The sequence below is a fragment of the Cupressus sempervirens genome, chromosome 7 (assembly GCF_028749045.1).
Source record: "Cupressus sempervirens isolate cs-2001-9-10 chromosome 7, ASM2874904v1, whole genome shotgun sequence".
In the NCBI taxonomy this organism is placed as follows: domain Eukaryota; kingdom Viridiplantae; phylum Streptophyta; class Pinopsida; order Cupressales; family Cupressaceae; genus Cupressus; species Cupressus sempervirens.
This window is the reverse complement of record NC_143124.1, coordinates 795587664-795601109: the sequence shown is the minus strand read 5'-3', so window position 1 is coordinate 795601109 and position 13446 is coordinate 795587664. Positions and strand designations below refer to the sequence as shown.

The window sequence follows — 13446 nt, the reverse complement described above, 5'->3', positions numbered from 1 at the left end:
CAACTACCAAACTTTTGCCTCTAATAAAAAATTATGATAAATATTTTCCAGCTCTGAAAATGATCAATCCTTTTGTAGATATCTCCCACAGGCTGGCAGATTCAATGCTCTGATACCACTTGTAATGTTCTGTTTCAGGACATTTTCTTATTTGTCTTGTTATTTGTATCCATTTGATAATAATCCATATAACCCCTTCTCAATGTTATATATATATATATATATATATATATATATATGGTATTTCATAGAGACATGTCCTTTCATTAATGTTAATTGTATTTAATAAGGTAACTATATTATATATGAATCATTTTAATTATTTATAACAATATTATTTTAATATATAACAAAGATATAATTGCCATATACTATAGTACTAAAAATTGTATATGTATGTATATATAGTTGATATTTATAATTATATTATTATGATATAATTTATATTTGTATCTTAGTATAGTTATAATATTTTTATACACTATTGATTATTTTAATATTATAAACTTTATGTATAATACTTATCTATTATTTAATTTATATGTCAAAATGGGGATATCACACTTAGTATATGATGTTTAAGCGTGATTGGCCCACTATAGCATGAAATAGTTTTTATATATTTTTATGCTAGGTTGGTATTCATAATGCCAAGGAAAGGCATGACCATGCAGGTCATTTCCCCACAAAAACCAAGATAGTTTCCCTGAAATAATGCCAAACAAAGCAGAGGACACAGAAAATGCTACCAACTCATAGCAAATTCTTGAATAATTAAAAAGGCACCTTGAGCCTTGGTATTATTACTATAAGGATGTATTGTGAAACTTCTGTCCAAGTCAATGAGCTAAACTGTTCGTACATTGCTTGAATTGTTAAAACTAGGACAACCAAATTATTACAAATATACCAACTATATGCAAATATAATCAATAATCTAAATGAATAAAGCATACAGAAATAGAATATATGATCATATAATGACCAATGTAAAAGAATAAACCACACAGTAACATGGTCCATTCAATCTTGGACTGTGTCCACCAAATAGAATGTCAACAACCTATTTACAATTGACGAACTCTTGAAACTCAATACTGCGGCAAGAGAGTACTAAATCATCATATAGAAAAATTCTTAATCTGAAGCCATTTTATATCAGATTTATGTCAGTTACAAAATTAGAATTAGAATATTTTGTCCGATAGAAAAATAACTCTCAACTCTTTTTACAAGAATAAAGTTATTTCTGGCTTACAGGGCATTTCTCCTCGATCCGACAATAAACCCTATCGCAAAACCCCACAAGAGGTGCTGTCTCTTGATCCCATCATGGTGGCTGGGACCCCAAACTCTGAAGAAAAACCACACCAATAAAAGCAGGAAAATTTTGATTTATAAATCTGATTTGATTTCACAAAACAACATAGACATCTATTTTCTGATATATCCAGCTAGAATAGCGTCCTCGTCTGCAATAGGATTCCTCCTCCTAGAACTCCGAGATCTCACGTTGCAATCTCTCCTCATTACGAGAATGATGAGATTCCTCCTGCTCATTCGCAGGCCCTAAACGGTTGAAGATCTCCTGAAGAGAGTTGGAAGTCGATGCATACGATGCTCCTGCAAATGGAAATGACCCACTGCTCTCTCCACTCATCTCACGGAGATATATTACAGCGGGAAGTGAGACTTCACCTTCCATTACCTGCAACACTTGTCTGATGGAGGGTCTCTCCTCCGGCTGAGGATTGCAACACAAAAGTCCCAATTTGAGCACTATTTCCATCTCATCTTCAACATACTCACCACCAAGTTTGGGATCCGCTGCATCTGTGAGCCTGCCTTTCCCTTGCAGCTCTCTCACCCAGTCCACCATTACTATCTGCGAATCATCGAGGGAAGAATCCACAGGCCTTCTCCCGCATGCAACCTCCAACATTAAAATACCATAACTGAACACATCTGCGCTGGGAGCGGCCTTTCCTGTATTGAGCAGCTCCGGTGCAATGTACCCAAGCGTACCCACAACACGAGTAGTTTGTGGGTCTCCTCTGTGCTCGTACAGACGAGCGAGACCGAAGTCCCCAAGCTTCCCATTCATTTCAAAGTTCAACAAAACATTACTAGATTTGATGTCTCTGTGCACCACAACCTGCTCCCACTCTTCGTGAAGATACAGCAATCCTGCTGCCACGTCCCTCAGAATCCTGCATCTCTGAGCCCACGTCAGCACGCTCTTGGTCCTCCCAAATATCATCTTGTCCAGGCTCCCATTCGCCATGTAGTCGTACAATATGAAAAACTTGGCACCCCTCCTGCAATACCCTCTGATTTGCACAAGATTCCTGTGCTGCAGACGCCCAAGACTTGAAATCTCTGCTATGAATTCCTTGAGAGCTTCAGGGGTTTCTCTGAAGATTGATTTTACAGCAACTTCCTGTCCTGTTGCAGGAAGAACACCTTTGTACACCTGCCCGAATCCACCAGAGCCCAAGATCTGATCTTCTCGGAAGCCCTTGGTTGCAATATATAAGTCTTTATAGTCGAATCTGTGAGGCCAATATTCTTTCTCCCATTCTTCTATTTCGTCAGTCTGCTTAATCCTCTTCCACCAGAAAACCGCTGCGGCGAGCAGAAGCACCAAGAGAAGTACCAGACTTGTAGTTATGGCGGCTATGATAGGTGTCGAGTTGGAATCCTTGGGTTTGACTAGAGAAGGAAGATGAGATACATCCAGCTCAGGCGGGGGTCCATTTGTGCTGAAGCTCCAGGCGAGGACACAATGGTCTTCAACGACTGTTCCTGTGGATGCAGAGAAACCCAGATACATTTCTTGTTCCAAGAAGTCGGAAAGATTCATGTTTTCGAGAGATAAAAGAGGTTTCTTTGGTCGTAATAAACCGGCTTCCACTATTGTTACATTCAATTGCTGTTGAATATCATCGTAATCGATCCAAGCCTGAATGTTGTGTCCACTGTTGAGATCTAATGGATACATCTTGTTGCCAATCCAGTACCCCGCAGATTCAGACTTTACAGATCTGAGGTCGTTGATATCCACGCCGACATGATTGTTGTCCATGTCTAGATATTCCTTGTTGAAGATTGTGTCGAACTCGACGGCAAAGAGATGATTGGAAGGCTTCCCAATGGTGGAACTGTTGAACAAACCGAGGAATTGAGATGAAGAATCTTTCACTGGAGACTTGGAGGGTGTGATTATAAAGGCCATCCCCTGCCCACTGCGTGGAGGATCAGAGAGAAAAGGAACCATGGCGAATACGAAGGTTGTGCTGAATGAAAAGTTGGGATCTTTCATCCGAACAGGGTGAATATACAAAGCTCGGCTAGACATGTGTTGGGACTGATTTGTTAGGCAGATTGCATTGGACCGGATTGAAGCTTCTCCGATCTGATAAAGGGTGGAGGCATTGAATTTGTTGAAGCGGAAAGTTGTGTGAGCTTGGGCTAGAAGCAATGGATACATGAACATAAGAATAATAAGCAGGATATTCACAGACATGGGTTTCATTTCCTATGAACGAAAACAATAGGCCGTAGTCGAAACAAAGTAAATAACGATATGTATAGTCTCTTCATAGACAGTATAGGATTCCAGCGAGTTTCGAGTCCAAGTACACTGATCTGTTCCGTATGGCAGATATTTGAGCTGATGCATGGTATTATTTCAATGTAAGAATAGAATGGAATTTTCACATAGCTTTATCGACAAGTAAATCCAGTTCCTACGCTGAATTTGATGAGCACGAAGCACATGAAAAGGGAAATCAAAGACGAGTGGAAATTTGATTTAAAAGATAATTGCTCCCTTTGTTTTCTGGTTTCCCCTGAGAGTACAGGAAGTAGGAGCTTTTGTGCACTTTCAAAAAGTCGTGGAAATGAGGGTAAAAAATTCTGCGTGCAGTCAAAAAGTTTTGGAAAAGGGCTAAAAAGTTATTTATTCGTTTTTAAGGTGGGAGATACGGCATGGGGGTACTGGTGCATATTTTGTATGGGCCTATCGTTCTATAAGAATTGATAGAAAGAGTTAGTTATCATAAAAAGAGATCATTTCTTATGTTAAAAGAGATATACGAAGAGATAACACATGTACTAATTGTCGATCAGTTTTTAACTTTCTTGGCTGTTGATTGGTTCATTTGTATAGTACGTACTATTTCTTTTTTGGTGAGTGGCTATTGGGGGTGAATATAATAGTTTTCATGCGAACATTTTGAAATGGCACTTTTCGACCACTTTGCACTCTACGACTTCTACAAGAGCTCTGTAAATGCAGAAACACCTAACCCTTAACTTTAAGTGCTTCAGTCACCTACAAAAGTTCACCAAATTTTGACATACATATTAAGAGTTCTAAGTGTGCGAAGTTAGGTAGCTATTGGATCTCTTCCCATAGACCCTTATCAAAAGTGAAAAGGTTCTTTCATCACTTCATTAAATTTAAGGAAATTTTAGCCCAACCATATCATGATCAATCTTGTTGACACATACGTGCACACAAACATACATACAAATTTTAAAATAATAAATTAAAAACTTACTTAAAGTGGTATTTAAAATACATTAAAAAAAATTTAAAAATTATAAAAATAAAAAATATATGTCAAAATCATATTTTTTATAAAATACAAATTATGTTTAAAACTACCCTATAAAATAAGTTAATTAAGTTATTAAGTGTGACCCGAAAAGATCACTCTAAGGGGATATAATTAAAGTTGTAATTTTTTAATTCAAAAACTTCAAGTTTAAATTGAAATATTGCATGCAAATTGGAGGCAAAAAAGTGGCATATGAATGATGTAGGATATTTTGGGATAATATAGGAAAATGAGGTGCATTGAAGAAACAAAAATATAATTAACTACTATCAATGTGAATTCCTAGGATAATAGAAAGGTGATAGTTAATGGTATTATGTTTCAAGTGTCAGAGGAAATTATTTCATTGGCGACAGGCCTTGTGATGAAAGGAAGAAAATGAAAGAAGGTGACTAGGGTTGCAGATGAGGCCAATCCGAATCACTTCTTTTAGGAGGGCAAAGGATCCATTCGCCATCGTGGTGGATTTCTGCATAAAAAGCCTCCAGAGCCATGGATTGAAGTTTGTTTGGCGCTAATGAAATATCTCACCCCAGAAGGGAGTTATGGTGTGTGCTACTATTACCATTTTCCCCTCCTTAATCATTTACGCCATCGTGATTATATTTCTATTCCTTTCTTTTTGTTACATGAATTAGTTGATACTATGTCTAACATTAAGGAAAAGATGAAAAGGGGAGTTAATTTTAGAATCCTTCACTAGGGTTTGATGTTCCACCTTTATCAATTCCATCTGGCCTTGTTAACCTCTAAGAATTATTGCCCAAGAGCCCCTACCCCCCAACCATCACCAAGTGGGTCCCCCAATGAGAGAAGAATTACCCCTCATAGATAAAAAGTGAAAATAAAGAAAGGGAAGGAGAAGGAGCTAGAGGATTTGGTAGAAGAAAATAGAGGTGGTAGATGAAGATCTGGAAGAATAGAAAAAATAAATGTCAAAAAAAAAAATTAGGACCACTACTTTGCAAGAGGAGGATTTAGATTCGAAAGAGACGACACACCCCAAACAAAGAGTGAAACAGAAGACATTGAACTATGGTTTGGGGAATCAAGAGTATAAGGAGGTGGAAATTTCAAACTCTTCTATATCAAGCTCAGGTGGTGAGTATAAGGGAAAAAAGGAGATGAACCATGTCTCCACTTCTATTACCATGGGAAGAGTGGACCTCATGCAAGATCAATTTCTAGAAATGGTGGAAAGAGCCCCCTCCCCTACGACGGTGTCATCTCTGGCTAAGGCGATACCCAAAGAAAAGATTTTTTCTAACCCCCTAGTTTTGCAGGATAATAGTAAGGACATGGTGGAGGGTAATTTAGGAGGTAAGCTAGAGGATACTAAGGAGACCCACAATTTGGAGGTTAAAGACTTGAGAGAGAGGATGCAGGCTCTCAAGGAGAGGGTCAAACTTCTGTCAAAGTTCACCATCAAGGTGACACACACGGTGGCCACTACACTACACCTATTAAAGGACAACCAGGAGGAGGACTTGACTCATGAGGACTCTAGAATGCTCTTTGATTTCTTGGCAGAAGATTGGGCCAACATCATCCTCAAAGGGAAGGATGAGAAGAAGCCTAGTTAGGGCCTGCTCCTCTCTATTTTATGCATTTTTTGGTTTGTTGGTTTAAGGACTTAGTTTAAAGATTATTCTGCCTTTGTTTAAAAACTTCTTTCTTTTAATAAGTACTATTTTAGACCATCTTAATAGGATGCCTAGTAGTTTTTATTATTATGCTCCTTCAAATGATGTTTTTATTTTGTTAAGCAATTATAAGGGGTAATCTTTTGTTTGGTTGGTAATCTATTGGTTGTAGGCCAGTTTATCTTATGTAAGGGTCAACCCCCTTGTTTTGGCAGCTTTATTATTCAAAAACTACTATCAATGTCATTTTGCACTTAACCAATAAAAAATAATTAACTACTTGTCTATGCTTTGTTAATCTTTTAAATAGTTATTCATTGTAATTGGCACATAAAGTGAATGGCTCGGTCTATAGTTAGTAGGTAATCACAACAAAAGATCACTCGTGTTTGACAAATGTTACCATTCATGCAACTAACCCTTTTACCTTTGTCAAATTTATTGTTAATCTTTTGGCTGTCAAACCGCTATAACCATTATGGACTTATAAAAATGAATGTTGACAACAGGAAACATATTTTTATAGTTGAAATATGAAAAAACATTCTCCTATTGCATTTCTGACAACATACATGTGCTAACATGGAAGAGGTATACATACACCAATTCCAATTGAGCACAAAATGTGTGTATAGGAATCTAAGTTTAGCATCGAGCACACAAATGAGGTGATAATCATAAGGATTTTTGTGAAAGAAAACAATTTGACACTACATGACTCCTATTATAACTAATAACTTAATGCAAGTTCAAAAGACACACAATAGATGTGCAAATGTTCCTTCCTAAATAACACACATTAAATTTCGTTAAATTTTATTATTATTTTTCCATGATTAATTGTATTAGGTTAGTTGCACTTATTACATTACTTATATTAAATAGTGTAAGTTACCCAACAAGAAATTTTAATGCACATAGTATATGTCATTTAGTTTTATACCCATTTTAAGGAAATATTTTGAAAATACATACATATTAACCAATTTTGTGCAATCTTGTGTAGAGTTCACTTCTTCAACCCTTAATCTATGTCTACATGCATATATTCCACACACTTAACCCTCACCTTATCCTCATATGCTTACTCTACTCACTCAATCTTCACATTTATTACATTAATCTAAACACCTAACCATATATAGTTTCTAGCCACTTAAATTGGGCCATTTTACCAGTTAGGGTATTCCCATGGTTATGAAGATGATCATTTCCTTTCTCCAATTTAAATTCAAAGATAGTTGATTAATCCCCTTTATTTTTTGACCATGTAACTAGGAACACATTTTACAACATCCAATGTTATGTGCTACTATTTACTGGTATTCTTTGGCATTCCATTTTAAAATGTTCTATTTCAATAATTCTCTTCATCCAAGTGCATAAGAGGAATAATTAATAGCAAAATATTTGTATTTAGTGCACTAGGAGAACTAACAAATACCCAAACATCATTATAAAACTCTTATCTAATATCATCAAGCTTCTAGACACATTTTCAAAAGTTGACATAACATAACAATTCACCTTGTAACATAATAATAACCCTTCAACCCAAAGAAAACATATACTAGCACTTGAACCAAATGAGGTGCAATGGTGTACCTGATAGTGACATATACTTCAACATGTTTATGAAGAATATGTATATGAAGGAAGAGGGTTGTTTTTCAATTTGGAAAACATAAAAAATAGCAATACAACTTCATAAATGACAATGGAGATAACAAAATAACATGGGACATAACACCTATTTTTAAGACTTTTTAGACCTATGCACCTTTCTTTTTAATCTCTTCTAGATTATTTTTTCTTTCTTTCTTCCTTACTCTTCTTCCTTGGCCATTCCTCTTCACTACCATATGATGATGAGACTTCAGGTGCATTGACTTCTATTCCTTATCATATGTTCAAAATTCTTATTTCTCAGACCCCACCATTGGGAGAAGTAGATTTCTTATCCTGTACTAAAGTCATCACTTACACCTGCATTCTATACTACTTTCCAACTAATCATCTTTACCCTAAATCATCTTATGTTCCATTTCCTCTCCTATTTCTAATATTTATTAATACAACCCTAAACTAAAGACCTTTTAATGCTATTGATAATTGCAAACAATTGTCTTAACTGTCACAAAAATGTTTCCAAAATATGAACTATTTAAACAACTTATCCTTATTCATCAACTTGTCCATGGCCTACAAAATATGTCTCTTTACAGGCTTCACAAACCTCATCTACCCTATAATACACAACAAAATTAACCTGTCCAAAAGCTAAATTAGTTTGTGGCTCAGAATTTAGCAATAGTTGTCATATCTATGGTGTCAAGTTGATTTAATATTTATCTCATTTTTTAGAAGAGTTTTATTTAGCATTGGTACTTGGCCACAATGAATCCACTATCTTGAATTATTATCTCATTGGAACAATGGATATGCTTAGTGCTATTTAACAAGCCTAATCTAGACTCATTCTTAATTTTATCTTCTAGTAACTTTCTTCTAAATTTTCTCCTCCAAAAATCTTGTATGGATCAAATACTTTGATATTTTTTATGGGTAGGTGCACCAAGTTGTGGTGCCAAAAGGTGGGTATAAGTGGCCACATTTTTTTGAAATCAACAATTTTTGAACTTTGACAAGAATTTGAAGATAGTTACTCTCAAAATTTTAAGAAATGACAAAAATAAAAGTATTAGTCCTTTGAATCTAGTTTTTAAACTACTAATTTTTTTTCAAAATGGTTTAGTTTTAGGTCCTCAAAAAAGAGGGCCATAAAAAGTGGTACTACTTTTTTAGAAAAAATATAACATAGTGCAAAGTGTGGCCCCCCTAAAATGTTAACTTTTTTTTAAATTCTTTAATTGCTCTGGTCAAAAGTTACCTAACACTATGTAGTTTATCCCATATTTTTTGGGTAATTTTATAATGTGTATTTTTTTAATGAATTTTTTAATTGGACACATCCCAAAAATGTGAAATATATGTGTGCTCCCCCTAGAAATGATTGAAAACTAATCTAAAATCAAAACTTCTTTTTTTTCAAAGTGTGTAGAATGGAGTCCAGTTTCTAAAAAACTAGGTTGTTGCAAAATTCGATGAATGGGCTAAAATCTACAACCCAATTAGTACACATTGGTTTTTGATAGAAAATGGACATACATTCAAAAGAAATTCTAGTTGAAAGGTTTGAAATAGTTTGAATTAAAAATAAATTATATGGTTATATAGCTAACATAGAGATCTACAATGTCATGTAACCTAATTTCATTAATGCTCAACCATGAGGAAACTTGAAGGAGAGTGCACAAGAAAAATTAATCATTTTTTGTATGTTTGCAAAAAAACACATCTCAAACTAGTTTAGAGACTCTAAACATTTGGGTTGGATCCCCAGGGAAAAACCAAGCCTTAGGCTTAGTAGAATCCAAAGCTTTAAATAGAGTGCTTTTTCAATAGCATGTGCGTGCTATTTAAAGCATTTTTTACATTCAAGCTTGCATAGCACGTATGTGCTTTAGTGCACACGCACTATAAATGCCTAAATTTCAATAGAGAGAGAAGGAGAGAGGGAGAGAGGGTAGAGAATGAGAGAGAGTATGGGGAGAGAGTAGGAGGTGGGATAGGAAGGGGGGAAGGAGAAATAATGTGAGAGAGGGAGAAGGGGATCGAAGAAGGTGGGATAGGGAGGGGGGAGGGAGAGAGAGAGAAAGTAGGGGATCAGAGAAGGTGAGATCAAGGGAGAGAGTAGGGACTGGAAGAGGGAGAGTAGGGGATGGGAGAGGGAGAGTGTGAGAGAGAGGGAGAGAGTGAGAGATAGGGAGAGTAAGGGATGGGATGGGAGAGAGTGTGATAGAGAGAGAGAGAGAGTAGGGGAGAGAGAGTGAGTGATACATAGTAAGGGGTGGGTGAGAGAGAGAGTAGGGGATGAGAGTGTGTGTGAGAGAGATAGTGAGAGAGAGAAGGGGATGGGAGTGTGTGTGAGAGAGGGAGAGAGAAAGTAGGGGATGGGGGAGAGAGTAGGGGTGAGTGAGAGAGAGAGTAGGGGGTGGGAGAGTGGGAGAAAGGGGGGGAGAGAGAGAGAGAGAGTAGGGTATGGAAGAGAAAGTAGGGGATGGCAGTGTGAGAGAGAGAGAAAGGGAGTAGGGGATGGGAGAGAGAGAGAGAGAGAGAGTAAGGAGTGGTAGAGAGAGAGAGAAGGGGATGGTAGTGTGTGTGTGTGTGTGAGAGAGAGAGAGAGTGAGTAGGGGATGGGAGAGGGTGGGATATGGAGAGAGACTTTTCACATAGTGAGAGCGAGAGTAGGGGATGGAGGGGGAGAGAGAGAGAGAGAGAGAGAGAGAGAGAGAGAGAGAGAGAGAGAGAGAGAGAGAGTAGGGAATGGGAGTGTGTGTGTGTGTGTGTGTGTGTGTGTGTGAGAGAGAGAGAGAGAGAGAGAGAGTAGGGTATGGGAGAGAGAGAGAGAGTAGGAGGTGAGAGAGAGAGTAGATAATGGAAGAGAGTATAGGGGATGGAGGAGAGAGAGAGTAGGGGGTGGGAGAGTGGGGAAGAGAGAGACAGAGAGATAGAGAGACAAAGAGAAGAGGATGGTTGTGAGTGTGTGTGTGTGAGAGAGAGAGAGAGAGTAGGGGGTGGGAGAGTGGGAGAGAGAGAGAGTAGGAGATGAGTGAGAGAGAGAGAGAGAGAGGGGATGGTAGTGTGTGTGTTAGAGAGAGAGTAAGGGGTGGGAGATTGAGAGAGAGTAGGGGATGGGAGAGAGAGAGTAGGGGGTGGGAGAGTGGTAAAGAGAGAGAGAAGGGGATGGTTGTGTGTGTGAGAGAGTATGAGTGGGAGAGGGGGAGAGAGAGTAGGAGATGAGAGTGTCACAGAGAGAGTAGGGGATGGAAGTGTGTGTGTGTGTGTGTGTGTGTGTGTGTGAGAGAGAGAGAGAGAGTAGGAGATGGGGGAGAGAGAAAGAGAGTAGGGGTGGGAGAGTGGGAGAGAGAGAGAGAGAGAAGGGGATGGAAGTGTTTGCTTGAGATAGGGTGTGGGAGAGTGGGAGAGAGAGAGTAGGGGATGGGAGTGTGTGTGTGTGAGAGAGAGAGAGAGATAGTAGGGGATGGGAGAGAGAAAGAGAGTAGGGGGTGGGAGAGTGGGAGGGAAGGAGAGAGAGAGGGGGGGGGATGGCAATGTGTGTGTGAGAGAGAGAGAGAGAGTAGGGGGTGGCAGAGTGGGAGAGAGGGAGAGGGAGGGATGGAGAGAGAGAGAGATAGAGAGAGAGAGAAGGAGATGGCTATGTGTGTGTGTGTGTGTGTGTGAGAGAGAGAGAGAGAGAGTAGAGGGTGGGAGTGTGTGTGAGAGAGAGAGAGTGAGTGAGAGAGAGAAGGGAATGGGAGTGTATGTGTGTGTGTGAGAGAGAGAGAGAGAGTAGGGGATGGGAGAGAGAGTAGAGAGTGCAAGAGAGAGAGTAGGGGATGATAGAGGGGGAGAGAGGGGGAGAGAGCGAGATAGAGAAAGAGAGTAGAGGATGGGAGTGTGTGTGTGTGAGAGAGAGAGAGAGAGAGTAGGGTATGGGAGAGAGAGTAGGGGGTGGGAGAGGGAGAGGAGGGGGATGGCAATGTGTGTGTTTGTGTGTGTGAGAGAGAGAGAGAGAGTAGGGTTGGGAGAGTGGAAGAAAGAGAGAGAGACAGAGAGAGAGTAGGGGGTGGGAGAGGGTGGGATAGGGAGAGATATATTTTTCACATAGTAGGGGAGAGAGAAAGTAAGGGATGAGAGAGTAGGGGATGGGGAAGAGAGAGAGTAGGGGATGGGAGTGTGTATGTGTGTGTGTGTGTGTGTGAGAGAGAGAGAGTAGGGGATGGGAGAGAGAGAGAGAGTAGGGAATGGGTGTGTGTGAGAGAGAGAGTAGGGGATGGGGGAGAGAGAAAGTAGGGGGTGGAAGAGTGGGGAGAGAGGGAGAGGGGGAGAGATAAAAAGAGAGAGAGAAAGAGAGAGAGAGAGAGAGAGAGAGAGAGAGAGAGAAGGGGGTGGATGTGTGTGTGTGTGTCAGAGAGAGAGAGAGAGAGAATGAGATGGCAATGTGAGAGAGAGAGAGAGAGTATGGGGTGGGAGATTGAGAGAGAGGGGGAGAGAGTAGGTTATGGGAGTGTATGTGTATGAGATAGAGAGAGTATGGGATGGGGGAGAGAGAGAGAGAGTAGGAGAGAGATAGAGAGAGGGGGAGAGAGAGAAGGGGATGACATTGTATGCCTACAAGAGAGAGAGTAGGGGGTGGGAAAGGGAGAGAAAGAGAGAGAGTAGGGGACGAGAGTGTGAGAAAGAGAGAGTAGGGGATGGCAGTGAGAGAGAGAGTAGGGGGTGGGGGGGAGAGAGAGAGTAGGGTGGGAAAGTGGGAGAGAGAGAGCAGAGGATGGCAATGTGTGTGTGTGTGTGTGTGTGAGAGAGAGAGAGAGAGAGAGAGAGAAGGAGGTGGGAGAGTGGGATAGAGGGAGAGGGAGAGGGAGAGAGAGAGAGAGAGAGAGAGAGAGAGAGAGAGAGAGAGACTAAGGGATGGGAGTGTGTGAGAGAGATTTTAGGGGATGGGAGAGAGAGAGTAGGGATGGGAGAGAGGGAGGGAGAGAGGGGGGGAGGGAGATGGAAATGGGTGTGTGAGAGAGAAAGTAGGGGGTAGGAGAATGGGAGAGAGGGAGGGAGAGATAGAGAGAGAGAGAGAGAGAGAGAGAGAGAGAGAGAGAGAGAGAGAAGGGGATGGTAATATGTGTGAGAGAGAGAGAGTAGGGGGTGGGAGAGTCAAGGGGGGAGAGAGAGAGAGAGAGAGAGAGAGAGAGAGAGAGATGGGAGTGTGTGTGTGTGAGAGAGAGAGTAGGGGATGGGAGTGTATGTGTGTGTGTGTGTGAGAGAGAGAGAGAGAATGAGAGAGAGTAGGGGATAGGAGAGAGAGTGAGAGAAGGGGGTGGGGGAGAGAGAGAATGGGATGGTAGTGTATGTCTGTGTAAGAGAGAGAGTAGAGGGTGGGAGAGAGGGAGAGGGGGATAGAGAGAGAAGGGGATGGGAGTGTGTGTGTGAGAGAGAGAGAGATAGAGAGAGAGTAGGAGATGGGGGGAGAGAGAGAGTGAAAGAGAGTAGGGAGAGGGAGGGAAGGGGAGAGAGTAGGGGACAAGAGAGATGAGAGAGAGAATGGGATGGGAGTGTGT

The 13446-nt window shown here is 40.1% G+C and overlaps 2 pseudogenes; one reads left to right on the top strand and one right to left on the bottom strand.

Moving 5' to 3' along the window:
• Nucleotides 1-1492: 1492 nt before the first annotated feature.
• LOC149549761 (L-type lectin-domain containing receptor kinase SIT2 pseudogene) lies at nt 1493-3535 on the bottom strand (annotated as a pseudogene).
• A 51-nt stretch (nt 3536-3586) lies between these two features.
• LOC149549760 (putative 12-oxophytodienoate reductase 11) overlaps nt 3587-13446 on the top strand; it is a 34924-nt pseudogene continuing 25064 nt past the window's right edge.